Below are 14,518 nucleotides of genomic sequence, written 5' to 3' on the forward strand. Positions count from 1 at the left end.
CCATGTTAATTTTATATATTTGCCCAAAATTCATGATTTTACCATTTGAAAATTATTATTTTAAAAATACTACAATTTATTCTGGTTTTTATTTAAATCAGTATCATTGAATATATCATTCATGCTTTGTTTGTATTGATTTTGACATTTTTAACTGACATAGTGGTTTGTCACTACCACAGATTTTAATTGTATGTCTGCCTGTATCCTATTATATATTTGAAACAAAAAAGTGACATATATATGAAGTTCTGTCTTAGATATTTTAATCAAGATTTAGGATTTATTATTATATTTTTGAAATATGCCAGTCAACATTAAATATGTATTAAATATTAAACATGTATTACCAAGCAAATATTTGCCAGAATCTATGTGAGTTTCTATGACTTAAAGGATACTCAAGACACAGTCTGATATGAAAGCTCTTATACTTAGTGGAATTTTATATTTTTCATAATTTATTGCAATTTTATTTTGATTTCTTTTTGGGGTGAGCAATCTGAACAAATTCATAATATGACACCTTCTACAATAATCTGACTTGAATAAAAAAATGTCAAATCAAGAAGAAAGTTAAAAGTTTGAGTGAGAAAAATATCCTAGAATAAAAGATACTAAAGACATAATGCATTGCAAAATTAATAATAGTTAATGTTAACTGTCTTAAGAGAGATAATGGCACTGTAGTTTATTAGAAGAAAATATTTTGAGGGAAAAATGAAAATTATCATTATTCTTAGTGAAGGTAAAATTTTCCAAGCATATAATTTTTTTAATAATCTCACATTGCCCAATATGTAATTTTGGAGTAAGATTATCACTGCTACTGTATTATTATTTGTTGTAAATAATTGCTAATATTATTAATGATGCTACATTGTTTATAGCTTTATTAAGTCATTTAGACATAATTTTAGGCTAAACTAGTTTTATTCCTATAACCACAACATGTTGAATATAAAATTCTTTTACTTTGATTAATCTTAAGTTACCTGGCCATTTTTTAAAGTAACGTTTTATAGATGCATACTTATTGAACTCTTCTATTCCTGAAAATATACAGACACACACACAGACACATGTGTGTGTGCACACACACACACACACACACTTTGCCCTTGTACATTGGAGGCAATTATTTGTGTGTGTATTATTCAGGTCACAGTTGTTTATCTTTTTATCTCAAAATCTCAAGTTTGTTGAAGTGTCTTCTGAAGTTTAGTATTGTAAATGGTCTAAAATAAATTTTCTATTTGTCATCTTGTATGTTACCTATTTGTTCTAGCTGGTTTTCCAATGTACTGTTTTAACACATGAATCACCTACAATGCAATATACAATAACAAAAATACAAAATAAACAAGAGGCAATAACAACATATTGTAGCTAAGATGTTATCTTTTTAAATTTTACCTGATCTATCAATAGCCTTTTAATTTATTTATTTATTTTAATTAATTAATTAATTAATTTTTGGCTGCGTTTGGTCTTTGTTGCTGCACTCGGGCTTTCTCTGGTTGCGGCGAGCAAGGGCTACTCTACGTTGCGGTGCGCAGGCTTCTCATTGCGGTGGCTTCTCTTGTTGTGGAGCATGGGCTCTAAGTGTGCAGGCTTCAGTAGTTGTGGCACATGGGCTCAGTAGTTGTGGTTCGTGGGCTCTAGTGTGCAGGCTCAGTAGTTGTGGTGCATGGGTTTAGTTGCTCCGTGGTATGTGGGATCTTCCTGGACCAGGGCTCGAACCCATGTCCCCTGCATTGGCAAGTGGATTCTTAACCACTGCACCACCAGGGAAGTCCCTCAATAGTCTTTTTAAAGCTACAGATTCACATAATCTTTCAACTCATCTTTCAAAAATTATTTCTTTAACCATTTCTTATACTTATTCCTTCTTTCATATCTTTGTGGGGCTAGTTGGATTAAATAACTGGGAAACCGTCTCCATTTCTGTAATACTTTGTCTCCATATAGCTCAAAACTTTTGTCTCCGTATTTCTAGTTATAATATATGTTATGATTTTCTATGTTACTAAATTTCTGTTATGTAGTCACTTATTTTCCTTAACCATAATTTTTAATATTAGACTTACATTTTGCATGTACATGAATATTTTTATGTCACACTGATCCTTTTTCAGTCTGTTTGTTCTAGTTTCATTAATTCAATATGTTTTTCATTTATTTGGTGTTTACAGTATTTTCAAAATGCTCTCATGCTTCTCAAGGGAAATCCAGTCTTTTTTTCCTTTTGAGCATGACCCGTGAGTCTGGCATGTGGTTTTTTTTTTGGCATGTGATATTTTTCATATGTTCAGATGAGAAAACTGAGGCATGGAGAAGTAATGGAACTTTCTCACTACCATATACCTAATAAGAGGTAGAATGAGGACACTATTACTGTCCCTGTATTGGGTTGAATGGTAGCTTCCCAAAATATATGTTCACATTCCAGAGCCTATAAATGTGACTCTATTGGGAGGAAAAAAGTATTTGAAGATTAAGGATTTTGAGATGAGATCACCTTGGATTATTCCAGTGAACCCTAAATAAAATAAGTGCCCTTATGAGAGACACACAGAATAGAGATATGCATGAAGAAGAGAAGGCCATATGAAGATGGAGGCAGAAATTGGAGTTATGAAGGCATGCAACAAGAAACACTTGGAGGCACCAGAAACTGGAAGAAGCAAGGAGATACTCTCTCTTAGAGTCTCCTGAAGGAGCACAAAACTGGTGACATAGTAGTTTCAGACTTCTGGCCTCCAGAAGTGTGAAGGAATGAGTTTCTGTTATTTTTAAGCTACCACGTTTGTGGTATTTAAGGAAGTCCTGGGAAACTAAAACAATCACCACTTTTTGGTGACTGGAAATGGGGTGCTGCTGTGACAAATAACTAAAAATATGGGAAGTGGATTAGAAATTAGATGAGTAGAGGCTGCAATAATTTTGAGGCTCATGAAAGCAAAAGCTAGATTGTCTTGAACAGAACGTTGGTAGAAATATGAATTTTAAAGGCATTTCTGGAAAGAGCTCTGAAGGAAATAAGGAACATGTAACTGGAAAGTGGAGGAAAAGAGGCACCCTTGTTATAAGTGGCAGAAATATTGGAAGAAATTTGTTCTGTGGTTGTGTAGAAAGTAGAACTTGTAGGACATGAATTTGTGTATTTAGTTGAGGAGATTTCCAAGCCAAGTATTGGAGGTGTGACCTGGTTTCTTCTTGCTACTCATTATAAAATGTGAGAGGAAAGAGATAAATTGAATATGAAACTATTACGCAAAAAGGAACCAGCACTTGATGATTTGGGAAGTTCTTGGCCTATTCAGACTGCAAGGAATGCTGAAATTAGGAAATACACTGTTGGAAAAGCACACTCTGGAGAAGAGCCAAAAGTGGCTACAAAAGCTTTTGCTGAAGTGATTGTGTGTGTGACTCATGGATCTACTTAACCATCTCAACAGAAGCCAGGAATAGAGATGGGTTTAATAAAGAAAAATATGTAGAAGTCTTTCTTATCTAATGGCATGGACACAGGAGAATCAGAAGGTTTTGGAGAATTCTATATTATAAGAAACACTGCCTCCTTGGACTGAAAGGGACAAAGACAGGACGAAACAAGAGAAGGCTGTCGGACTTCTAAAATTCTAAAGGCAGGAAAGGATTAAAAGAGCTGCATGGCTGAAACCATGTTCTTCCCTTCAAGAAAGGAAGACCGACTGTGGAGGCAACAGCCTCCTTACACTGTACAGAGTGGGTGGGGCTGCTGTGGGCAGAGTAGAAGGCAGAGCTGCTTCAGGCCTGAAAGTCAGAACATCAAGTTACAGAGGATTTATTCTCAGGCGTTGAAATCTAATGGACTTTGTCCTGGTGGATTTCAAATTTTCTTGGGACCAGCAACCACTTTACTCCTTTCAGTTTTTGTCTTTTGGAATGGAAATGTCTAACTGTGCTTGTCCCACCAGTGTATTTTAGAAATAGATAAGGATTTTTCCCCCTAATTTCCAAAGTCCATAGCTAGAAATTAATTTAGTCCCAGAATAGATCATATTCTATCTCACCCATACCTGATTTAGATGATGAAATATGGGACTTTTAAAGCTGATTTTATTTAGCTGAGAGTTTGGACTTAGAATTGGTATTGTAATGCATCGAGACTTTGCGGGTGTTAGATGGGGTACATTTATTTTGTATGTGGGATATGAATTTGAGGGGGGCAGTGGTTGTATTGTGGTCGGTTAAGTGGCTCCACTAAGGATTTGACCATATTTCCAAACCTATGAATGTAACCTTATATGGAAAAATGGTCTTTGTAGATGTATTTTGCCAAGAATGCCAAGATGATATATTGCTCTGTATATTGATGGGCCATAAATTGAAGGACAAGTGTTCCTATAAGAGACACATAGAATGCAGACAGAGAAGAGAAGATATAAAGACAGAGGAACTGAGATTGGAATTGTGCAACCACAGGTCAAGGAACACCTGGAATACTTGCAGTTTTTGTTCCAAAAAAACAAATGTAAAATAGATCTGTTTGCATTCTAGTATTTTGAAGAGATATGAAATATTTCAGAACATTTAACTGTTTTCTAAGTGATCAAATATACTGTGAAAAAATGCTCTAAGACTTTCAGATAGATCAACCCTCCTCTTCTGTGTGTGTTTGTGTGTGTTAATGTAAAACAAACTTCTCCCAGAAGAAAAGAATAGGCTATTATGTTGGTAAAAGTATCAAAGGTATAAGAAATTTGGAAATTATTCATATTTGACAGATCAATCACTGATTTAGTTTCTTCCATGTAGCTGCCAATGTATGTAAATGATTTTATTGACAAGAAAGACTTTTAAGACCTATCTAATCTGACATTGTTATCAGAAACATTTTAACCATCGTATGTTTTAATTGGCTAGGGCAGATAATAAAAAGTAGAATTGAGTGAAAGCCAAAAGAGAATTAGTCATTTTCTAAAATAAGTAAGTTGTCTTCTGTCAGACTGATTAATCTGTCAACCAAAAAAGAAGATTGACAGTTAAAAGGATTAGACAATTTTAATTCTTAATCTTTTTAACTGCAATGTAAAAATCAATGTAATTACAGTTTGCAAAATTAATCCAGTGTTGAAACTGTACACATTTATTCTATAATACTTGATATAAATAGGTCAGTACTTTATGCTTTTAATACTTAATGAAGAGACCATTGATTTATTTTCTGCATTGTAAAGTAGAGAATTGATGTTTAAAACTCAAATGCAAGACCAGCTCAACAGAAGCATTGAATGAATCCTAAAAATAAATTAGACCAAAGGGTAAACTTGTTAAACAAATAGGGTACAGTGGTCTAAAATTGCATTTTGATTAAAGAACTTTCTCTTCTTTTTTTTTTTTTTTAACAATTTAGACATATTGGCAAGTTGTTGTTCTGTTGGACTTTGCCTTTTAGTCAGAGCATCTGCACTAATAGAGTGCTGTTGATAAATTTAAATACAAAACAGTTTAGTGAAGGATTATTTTTTTAAAAAACCTTAGCGGGACTTCCCTTGTGGTCCACTGGTTAAGACTTCACCTTCCAATGCAGGTGGCACGGGTTCGATCCCTGGTGGGGGAGCTAAGTTCCCACATGCCCTGCGGCCAAAAAACCAAAACATAAAACAGAAGCAATATTATAACAAATTCAGTAAAGACTTTAAATATGGTCCACATCAAAAAAATCTTTAAAAAAACTTATCAAAGTTGTAAAACAATATGAGTATAAATAATGAAAGGTTAAAACTTAACTGCTTGAGTGATACTCTCTTGAGTTCAGTAGCTTTTATTATACCACAGACACTATGAAAATCAAGTCAAAATTATGAATCAACCTTCTGAAAAATTCACAGAAACAACTATCCGAGAAAATTTCCCTATATAAAATCAAAATTTAACTTTTTCTACCTCCATGTTACATCAGTTGTTTCTTAACATTGAATTATTTATTACCATTTTTCTATGCATTTCACTTTCTTAAAGGATTGATTTCTTTTTTAATTAGGAGAAAATTCTCTCCCAAACAACTATAAATGACAACAATTACTTTAATAAGAACTAAAATTATGTCATGTACAATAGGTAGCTGATTATTTTATGAAAAGAGCTACAAACCCACCCTGAATGAAAGTAATCAACACTAAACAGAATTAAAAATTTGTGACTTATTTTTTTAGGCAAAAACCAATTTGTGTCAAATAAAACAAAAATTGTTGACTATCACATGATTTCTATTTATATCTCAAGTCAATAACTGCATCTATATAAAGAATTTATATGAGTTTATAAATAATAGAAGTATACATTATAATTACCCATATGTATTGAGATTTACTTTGAGTTCTTATAGATATTTTAGGTTCTTAAGGATCAGGGAGTTCTTCATTTTTAAAAAATGATTTTTTAAATATGACAAACAACTTTTGTCATACCAGCACCAGAAACATGTGTCCAAAGGTTGGCAACTTCATGATCTCTACTGTTTTCTTTCAGAATAGCTCTTTGGTCATAAAGCCAGTGATTCTTGGGCTGCATCCATAATGCTGTCTTCATTGCCATGCACTGAATATTGCATCAACATTTTGTATGAACATTTGTTGATGCATATATTTGCATCAACAAATATACCCCCAAACAAACAACATTTCTGTCAAAATATCTGAGAATGGTCCTTACTTTTTTTTAGGAAATCAAACTTCTACCTGAAAATCATGTTATGTGTCAGAATTTACTCTCTGAATGCCATAAACTCTGGGATATACAAATGCATAGTTTTCTCACTTCCTTTAAAACAAATCATTTTCAAAAGTTGGAGAGTTAAATCTTCGACAGAAGTTTTAGCTTTCTTGGCAGATTTTATCCAGAAATAATGGTTTTATTTAATGTCAATGCATGCTGAAATGGATCACAATTATCTTTCTTTTAAAATAAGTAATTAGACCACTTATATTGCCAAATATTACAGGTGCTTTTTGTTCAAGGCAAGTCAAAGTTGTTTTTTGCTATTATTTTTGCATGACAAAGAAGCTTCAAAACTTTTAAAGACCTGAATGGTTGTTTTGTTTTGTTTTTCCTAAATGAATCTCACATTAGAGCAATTTTTCTTTGATGTGTCTGCAGGTACACAACGCAGAAAACAGAAATTGGATGCCAAGAAAACCATTACATTTATTGTTTCATGTTGCCAAATCCTACATGATATGGTTTGAAACATTCAAAATTTGTTACTAGGTCTGCAGTGGGTCATACCATTTGTAGAAGACATTTCTTCATTTATTTTTTTATTGTTGTTTAAAGCCACAAAGAAGCTCAGCCATTTCCAGAGAGCATGATTTTAAGGGGGTGTCTCTGATTTTTGTGTGGCTTCTCTTATTCCACCAGGCTTAAGCCACTGAAAAGTGTATATATATATACACACACACACTTAACATGTATATACACATAGATACACATATATATGTATGTATATTTTAATGATCTAATATGAGAGTTTTGAATTAAAACAAGTCTACATTTGGTCCACTTCCATTTATTTTTCAAATGAGTGTAATATTTACAACAACAACAATAATGTAACATCAGACCTGGATTTTTGGCCAAAGATAAAGGTTCTTCTTTATCTGTGTGTGGTCTTCCTATTGCAACTGACAAATATATTGCCATAATGAAAGCAATTCAGTATTAATATCTCATCACACTCACTGATGTAACAAAAAACAAAGGATTGGTAAACTTGTTTTGGTTGTTTCTTTATATCTTTAACTTAGCTAGATATTTAAAAAAACCCAAAATACCCCAAATCATATTTATAGAGCTTTGAATGTAGTTGTATTATATTTACATAATTATATATATATGTATATATATTATATAATTCATATATATATAAATCACATAAATAATATATTTATAATAACTATAAAGAGATATAATATATGGCTTTGATTTTATGTGTATTAAAACATTTAAAGGGAAACCATTTGATATGCTCTTAAACCACCGCCATGATAATTATCTGTTACTTCACTCTGTAAAGTATCATTCTAAACCTGTTTGAACTGAAGAAGTACAATGATAACTTTATTTGGTATAGCTTTCAAAAATAATTTTAAAATACCATGAATAAAATAGAAATGTATTATAAGTAGCACAGATAGATTTCATGTTCTATTGTAAATTTGAAAAGTCAGAACTCTGAATATTTATTGAGAGTATGTATCAATTCTTAGATACTTAACTGTTAGATTTTGATTTTTTTGTTACGCATCCATGAAATTATATTAATAAACTTATAGAGAAAGTGGCAATATACACCAAGTGATAAATTCTGAAGAGCTCTATCTCTTGTGGTTGAAGCAGTTTAACTTTCAGCAAGATAAACACCTTTTTCTATTTCTTCCAAGGTGAATTTCAAAGTCTTATTTCTTAGTCACCATACTCAGGCTCTTTAAAAAAAAAACAAAAAACTGCATTAATTAACACAGACTAGGTAGGGTGTTAGGCTGAAGCCCCTTAAATTTTACAACCCTTCATCTTAACCTGAGTATAATGGGTGTCTTAAAGGATCTGCAAATGTCTCAGAGGTCAAGCATAAAAATATTTTTCCTTTATAATTGAAGGCTAAAAAAAGTTAGTCTGGAAAACCAATGAATGGTTGGAGGAGGGGTGATCAGACAGTAGATTAGCAAGTGTTTTACCCTGAGGTCAGCCTGTTCTCTGGAGGGATTGATTGAGGCTGAAAGTATGTCAAAGTTCAAGGACTTGGAAAGAGAAGACCTTGATGTGGTTTCATCAAGTCAGATTAATGGGCATATTGTTCTGATTGATCAGTGCATACGAATAGTTCCGCTATTTATAAGGTTAAGAATGAGAATTTGGAAGTCTGTGTCCGGCCTTGTCTTCTGTTTTATCTAAGTCACATGGGGAAGGGCGTTTGTTTGCCGAAAGCAGGTTCTTTGAACACAAACAGGTGGGAAGATTTTCCATTGTCACAGGGTTTATGTAATTTTCAACACTGTCAGTATTAAGGTGTTATAAGTTTGTCCTGTATACCTCTCTGGCCTCATCTTATAGCATTCTTCTTGTTTAAGGTGCTTTAATTTTAAAAAGTTTCCTCCAGTTGCTTAAGTACTCTAAAGTTGTCTGACATCCACTTGTCTGAAATTCTTTTGCTCTCTACATTCTCAAACATCATTTTATCAGAAGATTTTCTCTCACCATCCTCTCATTTGCTTATCACCCTATTTTATTTTCTTCATAAATCTTAATATTCTCCGAAAAGTATTTATTTACTTATCCATTGTTTGCTTTCCCACTACCATCATTTCTTCGAGATACCTGCTCTTTTTGATTAGCACTCTATCTCTAGACCCTACCATATGCTTAGCTCGGAATAGGTGCTCCAAATGTATTTAATAAAGAAAAGCAAAACTGAATGTTAGGCATTGAATTTAATAACAAGGATTTTTTTTTAGCTCTTTCAGTCACAGTGAATCAAAACTAATACAACTTAAATCTTGTATATCAGGAAACATAATAGAAAAGGGGCCCCCAATTTTAAGAAGAGCTGGAACTTTGATGTTCTATATTCAAGAGCATTCTAGACACCATGAACACACTTTCCGTGTTCAAAACATCTGATTTTCTTTTAATATTCACCAATAAATTAAATCTCAATCTCAATCTTTCTCTCTCTGGCTCCCTTTCTCCCCTCCCCTTTCTCTCCCTCATGCCTTCTTTTTGGAAGTTTCTTTGTATCACTAAGAATTTTTTTTTTTTTTTTTTAAAGTGATTGTTGTAGTGCAAGCTACACCCATGGGATGTGCGTATTAGCTTTCATGATACTGGACATAGGTTCTTGTTGTGATTAATACATTCCAGTGTATTTTCAAGGAAACCAAAGGATTTTTGACAGATTATTCTCACCCAGAAAATGACTGTTGGATATTTGTTACTTCATTCATTTTACATGTGAATGTGTGTGTATCTGTGTGTGTGTGTGTGTGTGTGTGTGTGTGTGCTGCAAAGGTCCATTTTAATTTATCAAGGTAAAATGAACATAATCATATATTTAGCCATTTTAAGATGTACAAGTCAGTGAGGTTTAGTGCATTCACAATACTGTGTAAATGCCACCTCTTTCTAGTTTTGAAACTTTTTCATTACTCCAGAAGACTATCCCTTATCTACTAAGTAGTCACTCCCCAACCCACCCCAGCCCCATCCACTGAATTATGAATAATGTTGTTATAAATATTCACTGGCAAGATTCTGTGTGGACATATATTTTCATATTTCTTGGCTGTATACTTAAGAGTGGAATTGCAGGGTCATATAGTAATTCTATATTCAACAGTTTGAGGAACTGCTGAACTGTTTTCCACAGTGGCTGCGTGATTTTACATTCCTGTTAACAACTTACAAATGTTCCTATTTATCCATATCCTTGCCGGTACTTACTTTCAAGATATCATAGTGGTTGTGAAGTAGCATCATCTTGTAGTTTGGATTTGCATTTCATGTGCTTGTTGGCCATTTGTATATCTTCTTTGGAGGAAAGTTTATTCAAGCCCTTTGCCCATGTTTTAATCAGTTGTTTGTTCTTTTTTTGTTGAGTTGTAAGGGTTCTTATATATTCTGGATATTAATGAGATACATGATTTGCTAGCATTTTCTTCCATTCTGCAGTTTATTTGTTCACTTTCTTGATATTGTTCTTTGATGTGCAAAAGTTTTTAATTTTGATGAAGTCCAGTTTATCTATTTTTTATTTTGTTGATCATGCTTTTGGTGTCAAATCAAAGAATCCACTGCCAAATCTGAGGTCATGAGATTTATCCCTATGTTTTATTCTAATAGTTTTAAAATTTTACCTCTTATATTTAGGTTGTTGGTACATTTTGAGCTAATTTTTGTGTATGGAGTGAGGTAGGCATTCAGGTTCATTCTTTTGGTTATCCAGCTGTCCTAGAATCATTTGTTCGAGAGATTATTTTTTCCCCATAGAATGGTCTTGGCACCTTTGTCAAAAATCAATTGGCCATAAAGGTTTGGTTTTTTTCTGGATTCCCAATTCTATTCTGCTGCTTTATATGTCTATCCTTATGTCAATACAGCACTATTTTGATTACTGTAGCTTTGTAGCAAGATTTAAAATCAGGAAATGTGAGTCCTCCAACTTTGTTTTTTTCATTTTCAATATTGCTTTGGCTATTTGTACCCCTTAGCAATTCCATGTAAATTTAAAGATAGGCTTTTTCATTTCTGAAAAAACAAAAGGCAATTTCAGTTTTTACAGTGATTACAATGAATCTGTAGATTGCATGGGAGAGTATTGCCATCTTAATATTATATCTTTCAGTCACTGCTTATGGGATACCTTTTAATTTAATTATCTTCATTAATAACTTCAGCATATTTTGTAGTTTTCATTGTACAAGTCTTTAATCTCCTTGGCTAATTTATTCCAGGTATTTTAGTCTTTTGGATGCTATTTTAAATGGAATTGTCTTCTTTATTTCCTTTTCAGATTGTTCATTACTAGCATATAAAATCACAACTGATTTTAGTGTATCAATGTTGTACTCTGTAACTTTGAATTTGTTTATTAGCTGTAGTAGGGTGTGTGTGTGTGTGTATTCTTTGGGATTTTCTACATATGAAATCATGTCATCTACAAATAGATATAGTTTTATTTCTTTTTTTTCAACTTGGATAACAATTTTCCCTTGCCTAATTGCCCTGGCTAGAACTTCCAGTATGGTGTTGGATAGTAGTGAAAGTGAGAATCCTTGTCTTGTTCCTGATCCCATGGGCAAAGATTTCAGTCATTCACATTTGAGCGTGATGTTTACTCTGGGTCTTTGAAGAATGTCTATATCATGCTCAGGAATTCCCTTGTATACCCAGTTTGCTGAACGTTTTTATAATAATGGGTATTGGATTTTGCCAAATGTTTTTCTCTACATCCATTGAGATAATTTTGGGCTTTAAAAAATGTGTTCAATAGATGTGATGTATTACACTGATTTTCTTACGTTGAACCACCCTTGAATCCCTGGGGTAAATCTGAGTTGGTCATGTTGTATAATTTTTTTTTTTTTTAAAGAAATTCACGTTCTTTTATTTATTTATTTATTTATTTATTTATGACTGTGTTGGGTCTTAGTTTCTGTGTGAGGGCTTTCTCTAGTTGTGGCAAGTGGGGACCACTCTTCATCGCAGTGCGCGGGCCTCTCACCATCGCGGCCTCTCTTGTTGCGGAGCACAGGCTCCAGACGTGCAGGCTCAGTAATTGTGGCTCACGGGCCCAGTTGCTCCGTGGCATGTGGGATCTTCCCAGACCAGGGCTCGAACCCGTGTCCCCTGCATTGGCAGGCAGATTCTCAACCACTGCGCCACCAGGGAAGCCCTGTATAATTTTTTAATGTGCTATTAGATTAAGTTTGCTAGTATTTTGTTGAGGATTTTTTGGTCTATAGTCATAAGGGATATTGACCTCCAGTTTACTTGTGGTATCTTTGTATAACTTTGGTATAAGAGTAATGCTGGACTATTAGAATGCGTTAGGAAGTTTTCTCTCCTCTTCTGATTTTTGAAAGGGTTGGAGTAGGATTGGTGCTAATTCTTCTTTAAATGATTAGTAGAATTCACCAGTGAGTCCATCTGGTCCTGGACTTTTCCTTGTTTAGAGGTGTTTGACTATGGATTCAATCTCTGTTCTTGTTATAGGTTTGTTACTGTATAGGTCTTTACTTGTTATAGGTCTTGTTATTTCATCTTTAGTCAGTTTTGCTATTTGTGTGTTTCTAAGAATTTGTTTACTTCATGTAGATTGTCTAATTTTGTGGTGTACAATTATTCATATAATTCTCTTATAATCCTTTTAATTTCTATGAGGTTGGTATTAATGTCAGTACTTTTATTTCTGAGTTTAATTATTTGTTCTTTTTTTTTTCTTAGTCATTCTGCAGAGAAATTTTGTTATAGTTTAAAAGAACCAAGTTTTGGTTTTGTCATTTCTCTCTACTGTTTTCTTATCTCAGTTACATTTATCTCTTTTGTAATCTTTATTATTCCTTCCTTATGCTACTTTGGCTTTAGTTTGCTCTTCTTCTGATTCATTATGGTTTAAAATTAGGTTGTTGATTTGAGGCCTTTCTTATTTTTTTAATATAAGCATTTGCCATTTGCCAGTATAAAATTCCCTCTAATGCTGCTTTGGCTGCATCCCATAAGTTTTCAAATGTTGAGTTTTTGCCTTCATTTATCTCAAAGTATTTTCTAATTTTCCTTGTGATTTTTTCTTTGACCAATTGGTTGCTTAAGAATATTTTGTTAATTTTCCAGGTATTTGTGGAGTTTCCAGTTTTTCTTCCATTATTCCTTCTGTATTCCATTGTGGCCAGAAAAGATACTTTGTGTGATCAATCTTTTGAAGTTTATTGACAATTGCTTTTTTAGCCTAATATATGGTCCATCCTGGAATGTTGCATGTGGACTTAAGAAAAATATATATTCTGTTGGGTAGAGTGCTCTGTATAGTCCTTTTAGGTCTAATTGGTTTATAATGTTATTCAAGTCCTCTATTTTCTTATTGAGCTTAAGCCAAGATGTATATCCACTATTGAAGGTGAAGTATTTTAGACTCCCAATTATTATTTAAAAATGAGTTATTTCTCCCTTCAGTCCTGTCAGGTTTGTTTCATATATTTTAGGACTCTGTTGTTTTGTGTGTTTATGTTTATAGTGGTTATATCTTCTTGATTAATTGATACTTTTTCAGTATTAAATGTTCTTTTTTGTCTCTTGTAACATTTTTTGATGTAAAGTCTGTTTTGTCTGATATTAGTATATCCACCCCAGCTCTCTTTTGGTTATTTTCGTGGAATATCATTTTCATCTTTTCACTTTATATCTGTTTGTGTCTTTGAGCCTAAAATGAGTGTCTGGTAAGCAGCATAAATTTTGATCATTATTTTCAATCTCTTCTTCCAGTCTCTGTCTTTTAATAGTAAGTTTAATCTATTTACATTTAAAGTAATTACTGATAATGCAGGAATTACTTCTGCTATTTTGTTATTTGTTTTCTCTATATTTATCTTTATGTGGTTTGTTCCTCAGTTTCTCCAATTCTTCTATCTTTGTGCTTCAGTTTTTCCTATTGTACTGTTTTGATTCCATCTTTGTTTCTTTTTCTGTATACTTTTTATTTCTTGGTGGTTACCATGGGGATTACAGTTAACATCCTAAATTTATGCCAATCTAGTTTGAAATAATAAAATCTTAACTTTAATAGAATGTATTAACTGTGCTTCTGCCCAGCCCTTTTCTCCCCATTTATGTTGTTGTTGTTACAAATTGCTTTTGTACAATGCATTCCCATTAATGTAAATCAATAATTATTATTTTATGTATTTTAAAGCATATAGGAAATGCAAAAGGTGTTATAAGCCAAAATTACAATAATACTAGTTTTTATATTTACCTGTGT

Source organism: Balaenoptera acutorostrata, chromosome 5 (genome assembly GCF_949987535.1).
Source record: "Balaenoptera acutorostrata chromosome 5, mBalAcu1.1, whole genome shotgun sequence".
Classification (NCBI taxonomy): Eukaryota; Metazoa; Chordata; class Mammalia; order Artiodactyla; family Balaenopteridae; genus Balaenoptera; species Balaenoptera acutorostrata.